The sequence below is a fragment of the Pleurodeles waltl genome, chromosome 4_2 (assembly GCF_031143425.1).
Source record: "Pleurodeles waltl isolate 20211129_DDA chromosome 4_2, aPleWal1.hap1.20221129, whole genome shotgun sequence".
Taxonomy (NCBI): Eukaryota; Metazoa; Chordata; class Amphibia; order Caudata; family Salamandridae; genus Pleurodeles; species Pleurodeles waltl.
The window spans coordinates 720,572,151-720,593,312 of record NC_090443.1 but is presented as its reverse complement, the minus strand read 5'-3'; the positions used below and the strand labels follow the sequence as shown (position 1 = coordinate 720,593,312).

General features: G+C 42.8%; 1 long non-coding RNA gene across 1 annotated transcript in view; it reads right to left on the bottom strand.

Moving 5' to 3' along the window:
• The window catches only part of LOC138294205 (uncharacterized), a 315,854-nt gene that overhangs the window by 207,576 nt on the left and 87,116 nt on the right, over window positions 1-21,162 (bottom strand). The window contains exon 2 of the long non-coding RNA XR_011203266.1: window positions 12,446-12,541. This is a non-coding gene — a long non-coding RNA (uncharacterized lncRNA). The remainder of the gene's footprint in view (window positions 1-12,445; window positions 12,542-21,162) is intronic.

Genomic DNA, 21,162 nt, shown 5'->3' with positions numbered 1-21,162 from the left:
ACAGAAAACAGGGGTGTTTTTTGCAAAGTGCCTACCTGTGTATTTTGGCCTCCAGCTCAGCCGCCACCTAGGGAAACCTACCATACCTGTGCATTTTTTAAAACTAGAGACCTAGGAGAATCCAAGATGGGGTGACTTGTCGAGCTCTCGCCAGGTTTTGTTACCCAGAATCCTTTGCAAACCTCAAAATGTGGCTAAAAAACACTTTTTCCACACATTTCGGTGACAGAAAGTTCTGGAATCTGAGAGGAGCCACGAATTTCCTTCCACCCAGCGTTCCCCCAACTCTCCCGATAAAAATGGTACCTCACTTGTGTGGGTAGGCATAGTGTCCGCGACAGGAAATGCTCCAAAACACAACATGGACACATCAATATCTCTACAGAAAACAGAGGTGTTTTTTGCAAAGTGCCTACCTGTGGATTTTGGCCTCTACCTCAGCCGCCACCTAGGGAAACCTACCATACCTGTGCATTTTTTAAAACTAGAGACCTAGGAGAATCCAAGATGGGGTGACTTGTCGAGCTCTCGCCAGGTTCTGTTACCCAGAATCCTTTGCAAACCTCAAAATGCGACTAAAAAAACACTTTTTCCACACATTTCGGTGACAGAAAGTTCTGGAATCTGAGAGGAGCCACGAATTTCCTTCCACCCAGCGTTCCCCCAAGTCTCCCAATAAAAATGGTACCTCACTTGTGTGGGTAGGCATAGTGTCCGCGACAGGAAATGCTCCAAAACACAACATGGACACATCAATTTTTCTACAGAAAACAGGGGTGTTTTTTGCAAAGTGCCTACCTGTGTATTTTGGCCTCTAGCTCAGCCGCCACCTAGGGAAACCTACCATACGTGTGCATTTTTGAAAACTAGAGACCTAGGAGAATCCAAGATGGGGTGACTTGTCGAGCTCTCGCCAGGTTCTGTTACCCAGAATCATTTGCAAACCTCAAAATGCGACTAAAAAAACACTTTTTCCACACATTTCGGTGACAGAAAGTTCTGGAATCTGAGAGGAGCCACGAATTTCCTTCCACCCAGCGTTCCCCCAAGTCTCCCAATAAAAATGGTACCTCACTTGTGTGGGTAGGCATAGTGTCCGCGACAGGAAATGCTCCAAAACACAACGTGGACACATCAATTTTTCTACAGAAAACAGGGGTGTTTTTTGCAAAGTGCCTACCTGTGTATTTTGGCCTCCAGCTCAGCCGCCACCTAGGGAAACCTACCATACCTGTGCATTTTTGAAAACTAGAGACCTAGGAGAATCCAAGATGGGGTGACTTGTCGAGCTCTCGCCAGGTTTTGTTACCCAGAATCCTTTGCAAACCTCAAAATGTGGCTAAAAAACACTTTATCCACACATTTCGGTGACAGAAAGTTCTGGAATCTGAGAGGAGCCACGAATTTCCTTCCACCCAGCGTTCCCCCAACTCTCCCGATAAAAATGGTACCTCACTTGTGTGGGTAGGCATAGTGTCCGCGACAGGAAATGCTCCAAAACACAACATGGACACATCAATATCTCTACAGAAAACAGAGGTGTTTTTTGCAAAGTGCCTACCTGTGGATTTTGGCCTCTACCTCAGCCGCCACCTAGGGAAACCTACCATACCTGTGCATTTTTTAAAACTAGAGACCTAGGAGAATCCAAGATGGGGTGACTTGTCGAGCTCTCGCCAGGTTCTGTTACCCAGAATCCTTTGCAAACCTCAAAATGCGACTAAAAAAACACTTTTTCCACACATTTCGGTGACAGAAAGTTCTGGAATCTGAGAGGAGCCACGAATTTCCTTCCACCCAGCGTTCCCACAAGTCTCCCAAAAAAAATGGTACCTCACTTGTGTGGGTAGGCATAGTGTCCGCGACAGGAAATGCTCCAAAACACAAGGTGGACACATCAATTTCTCTACAGAAAACAGAGGTGTTTTTTGCAAAGTGCCTACCTGTGGATTTTGGCCTAAAGCTCAGCCGACACCTAGGGAAACACACCAAACCTGTGCATTTTTGAAAACTAGAGACCTAGGAGAATCCAAGATGGGGTGAGTTGTCAAGCTCTCACCAGGTTCTGTTACCCAGAATCCTTTGCAAACCTCAAAATGTGGCTAAAAAAACTCTTTTTCCTCACATTTCGGTGACAGAAAGTTCTGAAATCTGAGAGGAGCCATACATTTTCTTCCACACAGCGTTCCCCCAACTCTCCCGATTAAAATGGTACCTCACTTGTGTGGGTAGACATAGTACCCGCGATAGGAAATGCTCCAAAACACAACGTGGACACATCAATTTTTCCACAGGAAACAGAGGTGTTTTTTGCAAAGTGCCTACCTGTGGATTCTGGTCTCTAGCTGAGCCACCACCTAGGGAAACCTACCAAACCTGTGAATGTTTTAAAACTAGAGACATAGGAGAATCCAAGATGGGGTGACTTGTCGAGCTCTCGCCAGGTTCTGTTACCCAGAATCCTTTGCAAACCTCAAAATGCGGCTAAAAAAAAACTTTTTCCACACATTTCGGTGACAGAAAGTTCTGGAATCTGAGAGGAGCCACGAATTTCCTTCCACCCAGCGTTCCCCCAACTCTCCCGATAAAAATGGTACCTCACTTGTGTGGGTAGGCATAGTGTCCGTGACAGGAAATGCTCCAAAACACAACATGGACACATCAATATCTCTACAGAAAACAGAGGTGTTTTTTGCAAAGTGCCTACCTGTGGATTTTGGCCTCTAGCTCAGCCACCACCTAGGGAAACCTACTAAACCTGTGAATGTTTTAAAACTAGAGACTTAGGGGAATCCAAGATGGGGTGACTTGTCTAACTCTCACTAGGTTCTGTTACCCAGAATCCTTTCCAAACCTCAAAATGTGGCTAAAAAACACTTTTTCCTCATATTTCGGTGACAGAAAGTTCTGGAATCTGAGAGGAGCCACGAATTTCCTTCCACCCAGCGTTCCCCCAAGTCTCCCGATAAAAATGGTACCCCACTTGTGTGGGTAGGCATAGTGTCCGCGACAGGAAATGCTCCAAAACACAAGGTGGACACATCAATTTCTCTACAGAAAACAGAGGTGTTTTTTGCAAAGTGCCTAACTGTGGATTTTGGCCTCTAGCTCAGCCGCCACCTAGGGAAACCTACCAAACCTGTGAATGTTTTAAAACTAGCGACATAAGGAAATCCAAGATGGGATGACTTGCCGAACTCTCACCAGGTTCTGTTACCCAGAATCCTTTGTATACCTCAAAATGTGGCTAAAAACACTCTTTTTCCTCACATTTCGGTGACAGAAAGTTCTGAAATCTGAGAGGAGCCATACATTTTCTTCCACCCATCGTTCCCCCAACTCTCCCGATTAAAATGGTACCTCACTTGTGTGGGTAGGCATAGTACCCGCGATAGGAAATGCTCCAAAACACAATGTGGACACATCAATTTTTCCACAGGAAACAGAGGTGTTTTTTGCAAAGTGCCTACCTGTGGATTCTGGCCTCTAGCTCAGCCACCACCTAGGGAAACCTACCAAACCTGTGAATATTTTAAAACTAGAGACATAGGGGAATCCAAGATGGGGTGACTTGTCGAACTCTCACTAGGTTCTGTTACCCAGAATCCTTTACAATCCTCAAAATGTGGCTAAAAAAACACTTTTTCTTCACATTTCGGTGACAGAAAGTTCTGGAATCTGAGAGGAGCCACGAATTTCCTTCCACCCAGCATTCCCCCAAGTCTCCCGATAAAAATGGTACCTCACTTGTGTGGGTAGTCATAGTGTCCGCGACAGGAAATGCTCCAAAACACAACGTGGACACATCAATTTTTCTACAGAAAACAGAGGTGTTTTTTGCAAAGTGCCTACCTGTGTATTTTGACCTCTAGCTCAGCCGCCACCTAGGGAAACCTACCATACCTGTGCATTTTTGAAAACTAGAGACCTAGGAGAATCCAAGATGGGGTGACTTGTCGAGCTTTCACCAGGTTCTGTTACCCAGAATCCTTTGCAAACCTCAAAATGCGGCTAAAAAAACACTTTTTCCAAACATTTCGGTGACAGAAAGTTCTGGAATCAGAGAGGAGCCATGAATTTCCTTCCACCCAGCGTTCCCCCAAGTCTCCCGATAAAAATGGTACCTCACTTGTGTGGGTAGGCATAGTGTCCGCGACAGGAAATGCTTCAAAACACAATGTGGACACATCAATTTCTCTACAAAAAACAGAGGTGTTTTTTGCAAAGTGCCTACCTGTGTATTTTGGCCTCTAGCTCAGCCGCCACCTAGGGAAACCTACCATACCTGTGCATTTTTTTAAACTAGAGACCTAGGACAATCCAAGATGGGGTGAGTTGTCAAGCTCTCACCAGGTTCTGTTACCCAGAATCCTTTGCAAACCTCAAAATGTGGCTAAAAAAACTTCTTCCTCACATTTCGGTGACAGAAAGTTCTGGAATTTGAGAGGAGCCACGAATTTCCTTCCACCCAGCGTTCCCCCAACTCTCCCGATAAAAATGGTACCTCACTTGTGTGGGTAGGCATAGTGTCCGCGACAGGAAATGCTCCAAAACACAACGTGGACACATCAATTTCTCCACAGAAAACAGAGGTGTTTTTTGCAAAATGCCTACCTGTGGATTTTGGCCTCTAGCTCAGCCGCCACCTAGGGAAACCTACCATACCTGTGCTTTTTTGAAAACTAGAGACCTAGGAGAATCCAAGATGGGGTGAGTTGTCAAGCTCTCACCAGGTTCTGTTACCCAGAATCCTTTGCAAACCTCAAAATGTGGCTAAAAAAACTTTTTCCTCACATTTCGGTGACAGAAAGTTCTGGAATCTGAGAGGAGCCACGAATTTCCTTCCACCCAGCGTTCCCCCAACTCTCACGATAAAAATGGTACCTCACTTGTGTGGGTAAGCATAGTGTCCGCGACAGGAAATGCTCCAAAACACAACGTGGACACATCAATTTCTCTACAGAAAACAGAGGTGTTTTTTGCAAAGTGCCTACCTGTGGATTTTGGCCTCTAGCTCAGCCGCCACCTAGAGAAACCTACCAAACCTGTGCATTTTTTAAAGCTAGAGACCTAGGAGAATCCAAGATGGGAGAGTTGTCAAGCTCTCACCAGGTTCTGTTACCCAGAATCCTTTGCAAACCTCAAAATATGGCTAAAAAACACTTTTTCCTCACATTTCGGTGACAGAAAGTTCTGGAATCTGAGAGAAGCCATACATTTTCTTCCACCCAGCGTTCCCCCAACTCTCCCGATAAAAATAGTACCTCACTTGTGTGGGTAGGCATAGTACCCGCGATAGGAAATGCTCCAAAACACAACATGGACACATCAATTTTTCCACAGGAAACAGAGGTGTTTTTTGCAAAGTGCCTACCTGTGGATTCTGGCCTCTAGCTCAGCCACCACCTAGGGAAACCTACCAAACCTGTGAATGTTTTAAAACTAGAGACATAGGGGAATCCAAGATGGGGTGACTTGTCGAACTCTCACTAGGTTCTGTTACCCAGAATCCATTACAAACCTCAAAATGTGGCTATAAAAACACTTTTTCCTCACATTTCGGTAACAGAAAGTTCTGGAATCTGAGAGGAGCCACGAATTTCCTTCCACCCAGCGTTCTCCCAAGTCTCCCGATAACAATGGTCCCTCACTTGTGTGGGTAGGCATAGTGTCCGCGACAGGAAATGCTCCAAAACACAACGTGGACACATCAATTTGTTTTACAGAAAACAGAGGTGTTTTTTGCAAAGTGCCTAGCTGTGGATTCTGGCCTCTAGCTCAGCTGCCACCTAGGGAAACCTACCAAACCTGTGAATTTTTTAAAACTAGAGACATAGGGGAATCCAAGATGGGGTGACTTGTCGGGGTCTAACTAGGTTCTGTTACCCAGAATCCTTTGCAAACCTCAAAATGTGGGTAAAAAAACACTTTTTCCTCACATTTCGGTGACAGAAAGTTCTGGAAAATGAGAGGAGCCACGAATTTCCTTCCACCCAGCGTTTCCCCAAGTCTCCCGATAAAAATGGTACCTCACTAGTGTGGGTAGGCATAGTGTCCGTGACAGGCAATGCTCCAAAACACAACGTGGACACATCAATTTCTCTACAGAAAACAGAGGTGTTTTTTGCAAAGTGCCTACCTGTGTATTTTGGCCTCTAGCTCAGCTGCTACCTAGGGAAACCTACCATACCTGTGCATTTTTGAAAACCAGTGACCTAGGAGAATCCAAGATGGGGTGACTTGTCGAGCTCTCGCCAGGTTCTGTTACCCAGAATCCTTTGCAAACCTTAAAATGTGGCTAAAAAAACACTTTTTCCTCACATTTCGGTGACAGAAAGTTCTGGGATCTGAGAGGAGCCATACATTTTCTTCCACCCAGCGTTCCCCCAACTCTCCCGAGAAAAATGGTACCTCACTTGTGTGGGTAGGCATAGAACCCGCGATAGGAAATGATCCAAAACACAACGTAGACACATCAATTTTTCCACAGAAAACAGAGGTGTTTTTTGCAAAGTGCCTACCTGTGGATTCTGGCCTCTAGCTCAGCCACCACCTAGGGAAACCTACCAAACCTGTGAATGTTTTAAAACTAGAGACATAGGGGAATCCAAGATGGGGTGACTTGTCGAACTCTCACTAGGTTCTGTTACCCAGAATCCTTTACAAACCTCAAAATGTGGCTAAAAAAACACTTTTTCCTCACATTTCGGTGACAGAAAGTTCTGGAATCTGAGAGGAGCCACGAATTTCCTTCCACCCAGCGTTCCCCCTAGTCTCCCAATAACAATGGTACCTCACTTGTGTGGGTAGGCATAGTGTCCGCGACAGGAAATGCTCCAAAACACAACGTTGACACATCAATTTTTCTACAGAAAACAGAGGTGTTTTTTGCAAAGTGCCTACCTGTGTATTTTGGCCTCTAGCTCAGCCGCCACCTAGGGAAACCTACCATACCTGTGCATTTTTGAAAACTAGAGACCTAGGAGAATCCAAGATGGGGTGACTTGTCGAGCTCTCGCCAGGTTCTGTTACCCAGAATCCTTTGCAAACCTCAAAATGTGGCTAAAATAACACTTTTTCCTCACATTTCAGTGACAGAAAGTTCTGGAATCTGAGAGGAGCCATACATTTTCTTCCACCCAGCGTTCCCCCAACTCTCCCGGTAAAAATGGTACCTCACTTGTGTGGGTAGGCATAGTGCCCGCAATGTGAAATGCTCCCCAACACAACGTGGACACATAATTATTTTTTACAGAAAACAGAGGTGTTTTTTGCAAAGTGCCTAGCTGTGGATTCTGGCCTCTAGCTCCGCCGCCACCTAGGAAAACCTACCAAACCTGTGAATTTTTTTAAACTAGAGACATAGGGGAATCCAAGATGGCGTGACTTGTCGAGTTCTCACTAGGTTCTGTTACCCAGAATCCTTTGCAAACCTCAAAATGTGGCTAAAAACACACTTGTTCCTCATATTTCGGTGACAGAAGGTTCTGGAATCTGAGAGGAGCCACAAAGTTTCTTCCACCAAGCGTTCCCCCAAGTCTCCCGATAAAAATGGTACCTCACTTGTGTGGGTAGGCATAGTGTCCGCGACAGGAAATGCTCCAAAACAAAACGTGGACACATCAATTTTTCTACAGAAAACAGAGATGTTTTTTGCAAAGTGCCTACCTGTGGATTTTGGCCTCTAGCTCGGCTGCCACCTAGGAAAACCTACCAAACCTGTGCATTTTTGAAAACTAGAGACGTAGGATTATCCAAGATGGGGTGACTTGTCAAGCTCTCACCAGGTTCTGTGACCCAGAATCCTTTGCAAACCTCAAAATGTGGCTTAAAAAACACTTTTTTCCTCACATTTCGGTGACAGAAAGTTCTGGAATCTGAGAGGAGCCACAAATTTCCTTCCACCCAGCGTTCCCCCAAGTCTCCCGATAAAAATGGTACCTCACTTGTGTGGGTAGGCATAGTGCCCGCGACAGGAAGTGCCCCAAAACACTATCTGGACACATCAAAATTATCAAATAGAAAACTACCTGTTTTTGCGGGGGATGGCACCTGCATTTTTGGTCCTGGACTCAGCAGCCATCTAGGGAAACCTACCAAACCCACACATTTCTGAAAACTAGACACCTGAGGGAGTCAACGGTGGTGTGACTTGTGTGGATCTCCCAATATTTTCTTACCTAGAATCCTCAGCACACCGCAAATCTAGCTAAAAAATCAAATATATTCCACATTTCTGTGTGGGATCACTGAACCGGGACAAATTTCCTACAACCCAACGTTCCCCTCAATCTCCTGGTAAAAATGATACTTCACTTGTGTAGGTGGGCCAAGTGTTTGTGACAGGGAAGAGCCAAAAACACATCGAAATTGAGGAGGAACCAAAGTGGGTCCAAAAGTGCAGTTTGAAAAAAAAAATTTTTTAGGTTGACAAGTGCAGCAGAACTTTTATCGGTATAGATGAGACAATGCTGATTGGTAGGAATTTTGTGGATTACTGCAGATTCCGGAAGGTTCCATCACAAAAATGTGGGAAAAATGTGTGCTTTCCAGCAAAGTTGCAGGTTTGCAGGGCATTGTGGGTAAGGAAATGGTGCGGGGTGCATGTGAAGCACACCACCCTGGAATCAACTAGATGTTTAGTTTTCAGATGTGTCTAGGTCTTGTGGATTTTTCTATATGGCAGCGTCCCAAAGTAAAAAAAAAATGCAGCCCTCACCATTCCAAGTGTGACGATTTTGAGAGTTACCAAGCTCTCATGGCCCAAATGTAAAACAAAAACCAAAAATAATCAAATGTCCTCTTGCTTGCCATGGGATAAGATGTTTTAGTGTGCGGGGGAGAGCTGAAATACTGTTAGCCCCTTCAGTTCGGGTGGGGGCATAACCAGGCCAATACTGGTTGGTAGCCACCACCCCACTATTTTCTTTTATTTTTTTTATTCCATGGCATCTAGTAGACTTTCTCTACCCCTGGGGTGTGGATCGGGGGTAATTGCCCAATTTGCCACTGGTGGGCAGAACAACTTTGGCCCCATTTATTTGGGGTGGGGGGGTATGGCCATACCCCCAACCTCTTATTTTGAAAAGCAAAATCTTCCCTTGTCTCTGGTGGGCTTTCTGCCCCCCTTGGGGACAGATTGGCCTTCCAAAATAGGCCAGTCTGCCCCCAAGGGGGGCAGTTATGGCCAACAGGAATGTGCCCCCATGGGGAGAGACCCTTGCCCAAGGGGCTGCCGCGTCCAAACAAAACACACACATACACACACACCTATCCATGGTGTCTAGAGGTTTCTACCCCCTTTGGGGGCAGAGTGGCCTAACAAACATAGGCTGATCTGCCCCCAAGGGGGGCAGAAATGGCCTAAATACAATTTGCCCCTCAGGGGAGCGACCCTTGTTTAAGGGGTCGCTCCCCATACATAAAAACATAAAGTAAATAAAACAAAAATATATACCCCTGGTGTCTAGACGTTTCTGCCCCCCGGGGGCAGATCCGCCTAATTATATTAGGCCGATCTGCCTCCAGGGGGGACAGAAAGGGCCTACAAATATTTCCCCCCCACCCCGGGGAGTGGCCCTTGCCAAAGGGGCCGCTACCCTTATGAGTTAGCATGAACAAAATAAAAATTCCCTGGTGTCTTGTGGTTTCTGCCCCCCCAGGGGCAGATCGGCCTAATTACATTAGGCCGATCTGCCCGGGGGGGAGGTAATGGCCTAGAAATAATTTGCCCCCCAATGAGCAACCCTTGCGCAAGGGGCCACTCCCCTTACTTGAAATAGCCCACAATAAAAAAAAAACCTGTTGTCTAGTGGTTTCCGACCCCCCCTGGGGGCAGATCGCAAGGCCGATCTGCCCCCAGGGGGTGCAGAAATGGACCAATAATGTTTTGCCCCCCCCCCCAGAGCGACCCTTGCCCAAGGGGTCGCTCACCAAACATAAAAAAAATTAAAAAAAAAAAATTAAAAATGAGCCCTGGTGTCTAGTGGATATCTACCCCCACCGGGGGCAGATCAGCCTAATCTGCCCCCAGGGGGGTGCAAAAATGGCCTAGAAATAATGTGCCCCCCCCCAGGAGTAGCCCTTGCCCAAGGGGCTGCTCCCCTTACTTCAAATAGCCCACAAAATTATATATTCTCTGGTGTCTAGTGGTTTCTGCCCCCCCTGGGGGCAGATCGCAAGGCCGTTCTGCCCCCAGGGGGGCAGAAATGGCCTAATAATAATTTGTACCCTCCGGAGCGACCCTTGCCCATGGGGTTGCTCCCCAAACATAAAAAAAATATATAAATAAAAATAATATTTTCCCTGGTGTCTAGTGGGTTTCTGCCCCCGCCCACCCCCCCACCCTGGGGGCAGATCGGCCTAATAATTTTAGGCCGATCTGCCCCCGGGGGGGGGCAGAAACAGCCAAAAAACAAATTGCCCCCCTGGAGAGCGGCCCTTGCCCAAGGGGCCACTCTCCTTATTGAGTAAATAAAAAATAAAAAAAATCCCTGGTGTCTCGTGGCATTTCTGCTGCCCGATCGCATTGCGACCGGGCAGCAGAAATGCTCAGAGAAGCCTTTCCTCTCCTTTCAAGCTTCTCCGCCCCCTCCATGTGATTGGAGGAGAAGCCCTCTGAAGGGAATGCCTCTGCGCAAAAGCGCGCTGACGTCATCAGAGGCCACAGGGGGATTGTGGGGGGGGGGGCGAGGGTGGAAGGGGAAGCGATTCCCCTTCCATCCCTGCCTAGGGGAGGGTTGTGCCTGGCCATCGGGGGCCCCTAGCAGGACGAGGTGAGCACACAAGAGGTTAAAGAAGTTTTTGGATGGCCTGCTCATTTATTTTGCCTTCCAACCTCAACAATTTTCCTCTGACAGACCTAAAGTGGGATATCTGCTGGATTCCTTGACCAGTGGATCCTGGCTTTTGCAACTCCCTTAGTTGTCACTAATGAGCCTTGTTTGAACAATTATGTCAATTTTGTGACAAACTTCAAGAAGATGTGAAGATCTGACTATGAAGCTTCCCAGAGAATGTCTAGTGTGAGACATTCAAGGGAAATTCTGATGTGCTGTCCTTTTGCACACATTTTCATGAGTTTTCTAGAGAAACAACCTAGTTGAAATGCACTCAGATCACTTTATTATGAAGAGAGTTAAAAGAGGAGTTAAAGAATGAGTTGGCAAGAATTCCCTGAGCTTTCTCATTTGGAAGTAGCATTCAGCCTACGAATCCTTTCCCTGATGTGCCTGATGAATCAATGCAGTATGGGTCTACTAGAGGCCCAGGGTCTAATGCTAAGGGGATCAAATGAAAAAGGAAGACTTGTGTCTCTTTTGTGTAAGCCTAAATCGCCTGCTGCAAGACTGCATTGTTCAACATTTTATTCCAATGGACACATGCCAAATTCTGTGCTTTGTAAAGGAGAGGGAGGAAGAAGATTATACTTCCTATAAAGCTTTCTTTCTGTGAGTCCAAACATACTTGTTTATGTTAGAGTTGATTTTTCAAGTCTGTCCTGGCAAGTCTGTCCCTATTCCAGCCCTGTTAGGTTCCAATGTCTCTGGCATATATATGGGCTTAAGTTTTGTGAGAGGCTCCAAAATCCAATCAACAAGAAGTCAACTCTGGATCATATACACACAATCGGCAGATGCCCTTTAATTTTGGGACTCATGAACTCCTTCCTGGTTCTGCGTTTAGTGTCATTAATCATGAGGATTTGGTACTTTTGTTCTAATCATTTCACCAAAACCATGCCATAGTTTTTGTAATTCCTTTACTGAAAAAATATAATACCTATGTCAATTGGGAGACCAGAGTCATATCTTTGTCATCATAGCTCTGCAGAAATAACTGCTACTCTAACAGAAACATTCAGAAGGCCAGTCTCAGGCTACTATTGATCAGCCTTTGTCCGCTCTAATGGCTTGCCAGGGATTTTATGATATCTTTCAGAAGCCTAGCTCCATGTTGGTGGGATTGTGCCATCCCAACTGTACCCAGGAACCTTAATTCCCTACTGTAGATTGAGGTCTGTGCCCCAGCATAAGAAACAGAGTCTGAGGGAATATTAGAACAAGAATCTTTGAAACATACTGATTGTCTGGTCTACATTTCCTGCTCGAGCTCCACTTTTTTTGTTGGTAAGGAGTCCAAACAGCTAAGGCTTTGCAACAATTATCATGGGTTAATTAAGATCACTATTAAGAACAGTTACCCACTTCCTCTCATCAAAGACATACTTGAGTCTATATATGGTACAACATATTTCACAATGTTATATCTCTGAGGAGCTTACCATCTGCTTTGAATTATAGGAGATGAAAAGTGGAAGACAGCCATTCAGACACCTTTCAGACACTTATATCATGACCTTTGACCTCACAAATTCTACAGCAGTTTTTCAGAGTTCATCAATAACTTATTCGTTGACATACTGAACCAGTTTCTTGTGATATACCTGAAAGATATTTTAATCTTCTTTCTCTGCTTCCCTTCTGGAGTATGGAGTCCATGTTCATTTAGTCCTTCTTTGTCTCGGGGAAACCCATCTATGCTGTAAAGTGAAGAAGTGTGTATTTCAGAGAACAGAAGTGGGGTATCTGGGGTATCATCTTTCAGAGATTGGATGACTATTGACCCTCTTATTATCTCTCCCATTTGTGACTTGCCAACCCTAAACCTATCCACGAAACCCAGAGATTTTTGAGACTAAAAGAATTTTATATAGACAGTTAGGTAAAACTTTGCTGAAATGGACTGCCAAGATTTTCATGAACTCCAAGGTTCAGAAGGTCATTATCAAGCTCTATAAAAAGTTTTCACCCACGCCCTTATTTTCAAGCACTCAGATTTGTGAAAGAAATTTATTGGGATAACCGATGTCTCTAATTTTATTGTTGGAGTGGTTCTGCTCCATCTCCAAGAGGACAACAATCTGGAGCAATTTAGTGCAATTTAGACTCAACCCTTTACTGTGTGTGAAGCATTTAAAAGCATTGTTGAAGCATAACCACTCCAAAGACTAGAGATTTATATATGTGTGCACTAACGTGCAGTTGAAAATGCCTACATGTATTCATTATTCATGTTTTACATTTACACCCCAAGTTATATTTGCATATGTAAATCTGCATTATTTTGGTCACGCTTTGCATGTTTAACCATATATTTGAAATGCACATTCAATTCTTAGTTAAAGGTAGCCTGATTACAGGCCTCATTTTTAAGTGTGCTTTGCTTGGTCAACATGTTCTTTCTTTGCAGGAGCGTTCTCACAATTTCATTAGCTAGAGAAAGTCATATTGCATGTATTAGACAACTGATAGTAAGACTCGAGAAGAGAAATCTTGACAAGGCGTGTGGAGTCCTAATGACCAGATGAAGCCTTCTATTTATCATGTACCAGGAACAAGAGATGTTCAAGGTTGCAAGTTTCAGTGGGACTTGAAATCTAGGTGATGTTGAAAATGCACATCACAAGTAATGAATTAATTGGGTCCTGGTGGTGCAGGAAAAGATATAAATGTTGCAGATGTTTCTGTTGTTTTAACTAATGTTCACACAATAAATAGTTACCACAGACTCCCTTAGACTTTGAGGGGTTCAGACTTCTCTGCTTAACTTTATTCTTGCAAGTGCAAATCTTTATGATCAACACAAAGGGCCTGATTTGGAGTTTGCAAATGGGTTATTCCATCACAAATGTGACAGATTTCCTATCCCCCGTATTACAAATCCCATGGGATATAATCGGATCATAATACGGCGGATGGAATATTCATCACTTTTGTGATCGAGTAAACCCATTCGCCAAACTCTATATCAGGGCCTTATTCTTTTTTCTTGAAGACTTCTACTGAAGTCGTCACTATCCTGACAGCATCCAGCATTTTCTCCCCTTCCTTAGTTTCCTGAGACCCTATTCCAAAACCATCCTAATTCCCTAATTAGTGTTATGATTGGGTGACCTTAGAATTACATTATGTTTAGCATGGAGAACTGGAGTTTCTTTATGGAATACCTATTTCCAATTCTCAATTTCTGTATTGCAGTGGCTGTTACTGTTCTGTACCTTATTTTGCTAAGGCTGACCTTCTTGAGATATCCGACCTAACTAGCTATATTGATGTATCTTCTGAATATATTTCTGGCATGTCTCTGTAGTGACCCAATCAATAATTTATTTCTGGTCCTTATTGAGGGATCACATTGGCTTTACAGGTCTGAAATGTATCATTATTGCTCAAATTATAAAGGTCCATATTTACAATGGGGAAAAATAGTTGATAACTTTACTAATAGACTGTAGTTTACTTTCCTGCATGCCCTTTACTTCCCTGCATGCCCTTATTATCAATCACAATGCTACTAGTGAGGAGTGACAGATATTATTGATGGTCATTTACATGCTTTATTGACAATCACAAAGTTAACAGTGAGTCATTTCATGTCCTAATGACTGTTACTGTATGATGGACCCATTCTTAGCAATTTTATTGATATTGAATTGGTTTAGCCTGCTCCTAATAATATGGTGCCACTCTGATAAAGCCAGTAGGCCTGCTTTTTGGGATGTAGCCCCCAATTATATTGTGTAAAACCTATGTGGATAACATTGTGCGTATATAAAGTTCAGGGCTCGTTAGGGTTGTGAACTGCTGGGAGAGTGTCAAAATAGGCATTTCCATCAGCCATCAGCTATATATGTGTGTAATAAAGTGCTTTTTTCATAATAGAAAACACTGACTGGGCAATGACTTATTAAGTGTTTGTTGAGTGTCTGCGGACTGAAATATAAGCCCACACCACTTCCCTTGAGTCAGCCTTGTATTGCTTTTTCTTGTGACCGTAAGGGAGCCAAGTGCTACAATACTGAACTCAGTGTCCAGTATATGGAAGATTAAGGACTTATTACTTGAGAAGGATCCACATCCTTTCCAACTAGTAACCAACTTTATGACAAGGGTGCTAGAATGTTTTTTAAGTAGTGTTTCTGCAGTTGGAATATAATAAGGTAAATTATTCACTTAAATAGAATTACATGTTAATCTAAGGATTTGAAACTAAAAAATAATATTTCTGGAGTATTTCAGGTATGCTCTAAACCAGGTTGACAGCCCTTTCCACCCTAGCAAGGGGTAAAAGAGATTAATATCACAATAAGCCAACATTTAATTTACAGTATGACCAATTTCACCACAGAAGGAAAACTCAAGTCAGAATAAAGTTAAAGGCTTTTGTTATAAATGAATGTTTCTCAAAATCAGGTAACAAAGATAAAGTGTCACTGTAAGGTGACTGAAACAGCAAAAGAAATTTAGACGTCCTAACATGAGACAGGCTAAACATTCAATAAGTGTGATACAAAATATCAACAAGAGAACTTGATGCTCAGAAAACAGACATTGTCCAGCATGTCTAAACATTACTGCCAACTGGGATCATCTAAATAGCTAACTAAACAATAGGAAAACCTCTAAAGGACATAAAGTATTTGGAAAAACAACATCTGTGGAAAAATGAAGCTAACTACAGTTGACAAAAATTAGGTAAAAAGGGAAAATGTCAGCATTTCAGAAACTCAGTCAAGGGCCTTCTCAGGGGTCAGGGAAAAGTCTAATTTTTCTCATTAAGCATTAGGAAGAGGTCAGGCAAGGACAAAAAGGTCTGTACCTCTCAAAGTCCAAGAGATCTCTTCTACTCAAAGTCCATCCCATTCTGCCTGTAACTGACTGTAAAAAGGTAAATTAATGTCCATTGTGATGATTTGTCCATTGGTCACACCATATGGATTAAAATATTTCATTGACAAATCATAGTACATCATGCAACAGGTATCTGCAACATCAAGAGTATTTCCTAAGACCGTCACACAACAGTTAAAACATTTCTATCAAAAAATAGAATTATCGTTCAGTGAAAACTATTCTCTAACATAAGGAAATGTATGAAATCAAATTAAATGATTATACTTTACTTAGGATGGCTATGTTGCATATATAAAGGATTAAGCTACAGTGAATGCATCTCAATATTTGATATAATTGTATAGACTTTCAGTGCATCACTCTACAGTAAGCTTGTTAGCAATTCACACAATGTAATGCAAAATGTTTGTCATGTATAGATCATCATTGTGACATCAAAGGTGGCAGCCAAATCTCAGCTACACCAGTCCCCCCTCTGATGGCAAATCAAGCCATCACATCAGATTGCAATTTCTCCTATTGATGAGACATCAAAATCTCCGAGGTCGACCTGGGTAAGATCATCTGGGCTCCTCTAACAGCTTAATGTTACTTGCAATAGCTGTTTCATCTATTCTCAAGCCTAATTCCATTTTTTCTCCCTTTCTCTGCTCTCTAAACTTTCATTTTCCTGTATACCTTTAGCTTTAAAGAACCAAGCACAATTAAGGTGCAGAAGGCAAGTGTCAGCACCGGCCTCAAGATACTGCTAACAATTCCACTACCTAGATTTCCAACCCACTTTCCAACTGCTGAAAAACCACTACCTGTTGCTTCCCAGGCTTGCACAGCCCCTTATTGTTATCTGGTATAAAAAAAAATGAATGAACTTTCAGCATCCTGCAAACTCTGCCCTCTTTTGGAAGAAGGATGTTTAAAGTAAGACGACTTGCAAAACCATTGATCTTATGGCAACCATTTCTGTGATGACTAACAAGTAGGCACCCACTGTATCTGTAGACAATTTATCTACAATTGTTGACAACATCCTTATCTTGAGATCATTCAAGATTACTCCTTCAGATGGAATCATAGTACCTAAAATATCTCCTACTGTCTCTGAATCACTGTCTCATCTCTTGATTTGGAATTTTGACTTCTCATCCCACACAGTATCATCAAAATATTCCACATTATAAATCTTTGGAAAAACTATTCATGCTTACTGTGTGCAATACCATCCTTTCGGCAAACTGAAATAAGCATGCTTTTCACAAATGAAATAAAGTCCCAGAATTGCAGGATCCTGTCCATTCATCATAAATATCCAACTACTCTGAAATTTAAATACATGTCTGCACTCAGTTGTGCCCACAAATATTGTGTGTGTTTTTGACATGGGTCTATATATACATGATTTCCCTGCATGTTGCTATTCTCTAGTCAAGGTAGCTTGACTTCCAGTTACTGAATGGGCTTCGTCTTCCTTTTCCCAATCATGTAATGCTACTCCTCTTTCTGCCTTTGTTTTCATTACTCTTCTTCTGTCAACTTGTCCTAAAATTCTTTTTCTACTGGAGTAAGAATACAAGTCAAATTATTGTTATGGACATAAACTGTACCAAATGTCAAGGTAAGCTCAAAGAACCATCCAACTGTTGCTATGCCTTTTACTTTGCAAACTTATTCAGGTGTATCATGATGGGTACTTCGGAAAAGACAAGCTCATAATTAGAGTAATAATACTGAAAGTGTTCCTGTTCATACAAAAGGATCATCAATAAACACCATATGTCAAGGGTAGACTGTGATGTGTAATTCCCTCACTAACTGATGCAGACAATTGTGCACAGACGTAGCAGTTCTTCATGTCCACTATATCAATGGACTCATAAACCAATTTATAATAAGCATTTGAATAAACATCTCCTCTTGAGCTATCTACATATAACTCCTTATATTCTAGTTTATACGTTCTATTATCTCTGGGCACTTTGGAACTTGGGCACTTATTGATCTAATGTTTCCTGTTTTAGAAGGTGTAGATAAGCTCAATCAGATAAGCAATGCAATCATCAAAACAACTATCACAACTAACACTGCTACACAAATGTAGCTAGTTTTACTAATCTTGTTTCTACTAGGCTCCTTGAGATCTCTAATTTCAGACCAGTAATCAAAAATAAAATACAAATGCAAAAGTGTAAAATGCAAATGGCGGCATCGAAAATAGCAACTGTCTTTTTCAGTTGTTTTTATTGTGAGCAAAGCAATTAGCAAGTAATTGTCTCTTCAGCAAAGTTCAAAAGTTAATTTGCAAAAATCTAATTTCTACAAGGTCAATCAAAAGGCTTCAGTAAAAGTTCAAATGTTTCTAATAAGTGCGCAGTTAAAAATCAATAATAATCACATCCTGGATATAATGTCTCAGTCTGTCAAGTACCAATGAAATTTCAAAGTTCAACTTGGCCACAAGAACAAATTCAAGAATGTTCAACTGGATGCGTATTGTTAAAACAAAAGGTTGCAAATTCCTTCTCCCATTCATTTGTTGCAAAATATGTCCATTCAGGTGCTGCGTACTTTTGACTAAGGCACACTCCTGCTCTTTGAAATCCAAGCTACTGGTCCTTCTGTATCACTGTCACTTTGGCTGGAATCTCCAGTTTCTTCTGACATAGTTGGGGGCACTTGCACTACTGGTACAGTTTGTTTATTTGGCCACTGATCTCCAGGCACAACTCTTTTTGCTATAACACTAGGTCCTTGGTCAGCATCTGAGCTTTGCATGGTCAAGCGCTTTTGACCTAACCCTTCTGTACTGTCCACTGCTGTTAACTCACTCAGGCCCCCCTCAGACTACAAGTGTGCTGTTTCTTTTACTTGCCCATCCCTAACAACTTGACTAAAGTGCTCCCTTTGTCCATTGTAACTGGCCCTTCAGGGACAGGTGCTGTTTGGTCAAGAGGACCTGGAACTTTGGGAGTATGTGCCACGTAGATCCAGTTAGGGAGACCAGTGCACTTCACAGCTATCCTCATTTCGAGTACTATCTGGGAAGGCCCCTTCCACAGAGATTGCGTGTTTTTTCACCATGACCCAGTCACCCGAAGACATCTCCTGCTGCCGCTGGACTGTAGCTTCTCCAACCTGATGAGACACATAACAAACCACATTAGCCAATCCTTTGCAATAATGAAGTACCATGCCTTCTGAAATGTTCACAAACACATTTGGAGGCACAGCTGGTAACCTCATGGCATGGCCCATGATTATTTCATGAGGCAATAATCCTGTTTTCGTGACAGAAGTACTGTGCAAACTCCTCAAAACAAGAGGCAGTGCATCATGCTATTTCAATGAGGTGTAAGCACAAACATTTGCCAGCTTGGACTTCAGAGTTCTATACATTTGGTCCACCAGTCCTGAAGCTTCTGGCCTGTAACTGCAATGTAGTCTTTGCTCAACTTGTAATGCCACACACGTTAATTTCAAGACCTCACTATTGAAGTGACTCGGTCTGACTGTAGAGAAGTTGGGAAGCTGAACCTAGAGTGACATAATCAGTGGCTTTGAGATTTGCAAAGCACTTCACAACTGCAACTTGGACAGGCAACTGTAATGCATTCAACACATTGTAAACGTTTTCTCCATTACAGATAGTGGATCCAAAGGAGATCATACAACCTCTCTAGAACCATAACTGTCCAAAATCATGAACAACACAACACCAAAGTTATACTGACAATCAGTGAAAATGGTCACATTCAGTTGTTCAGAAACACAGCAGACTCCTGTAAGAGCAACTAATTCAGCTACATGAGCAGAAAAGACTCCTTGAAGCCAGGAGGTTTCGACCACACCTGAGACAAACCACATAAGTAGCTCTCAGGGTTCAATCATTGTCTCTCAAACACGAGCCATCAACAAATATCATATAATCAAATGCAGGAAGTGGGATATCTTGAATATGGGGACTTGGCTTGGTGCATAGTTCAGTGACATCTAGAGAGTCATGCTCAATCTCATCAACACAGTCAACATTTTTGTCATCAACAGGTAGGAAAAATAAGGTTGCGAGGTTAAGAGTGACACATCTCTTCAGTGTTATGTGAGGAGAGGCAAATATGACTTGTTCATAATGGGTAAGTCTGGCATTAGTCATGTGCTGAGTTTTGGAACGGGTTAACAAAATTTCCACAGAATGGGGTCCCACAAATACAAAGGATGACCCATGACAAAGCTTTCGCACTGCTCTATGCTAACACTAGTGGCAGCAACTCACTGAAGACAGCCGGGCAACGCCGAAGCCGCAGGATCAGGAGTGGCAGAAAAATAAGTCACTGGTCTGTTCACATTTCCATGTCACCCTTATCCCTCCATCTCACAGCTATACAAAGTAAAACATTTGTAGTAATCAGGCATTCCCGAGCAGGGGCATGACAGAGATTTTCTCTCAGCTCTGTGAAGGCACGTATGCAGTTGTCATCCAATGGTACCGGATCAGACACATCCTTATATGTCAGCACCCGTAAAGGCTTAGCCAAAAGGAAAAAGTTTGTAATTCACTGGCTACAGTAGTCAACCATTCCCCAAAACATTCTAATTTCTTTCTGAGTCTTTTGGGGATGATCTTTTAGGATTCCTGAGATTCCTTCTTGTGACACCTTCCTTGCACCTTTCTCAATGTGATGTCCTAACTATAAGACTTCTTTCTTACAGTACTGCAATTTAGTTGGGGAAACTTTATATCCATTCTTAGCTAAGTGGTTCAGCAGGGCAATTGTATCTCTATTACAAACTTCCTTAATATTTGATGCCACTAACATGAATATGCTGGATAAGGACAGAGTGCTAGGACATTTTAAGTGACTTCAGATTCTTTTTCAAGATCTGGTTGAAAACAAAAGGGCTCTCTGTATACCCCAGTGGGACTCTGCACCATGCTAAAACACAACTGGCAAAGTGAAATACAAAGAGAATGTAACAGTATGGAGACAAATGCTTGACACAGATCATTCATGGTGAACAACTCGGCTTCAGATGGAATTTGAAACAAAATCACTGCTGGATTTGGTACCACAGGACAATAAAGAACAACTATTTGATTTACCTTTCTAAGATCCTGGACTATGCCATATTTTCCATTGTGCTTCCTCAGTCCCATAATGGGAGAGTTACATGGACTTCAGAATTCTCTTCAGTTCCATCATGGACTTGATCACTGGGGTAATTCCTGCAATTGTTTTGAGTGTCGTGTTTTACTGTGGAATCCTTAGATACCAGAATTTGGTTTCACAGTTATCTTGACAGGCACAATGATGAGACATGTCTCTTTTTCCTGAATAGTCCCAGACCTCAGGGGACATTGTATCTTTCAAATCTGTATGTAAATCCTTACAGGTCAACATAGGAAACAGTGTGACACTTGGGGTTTGATTTGCAATTTTAAATGCTGCATTCTCAACATTTGCATGGGTTTCTATGC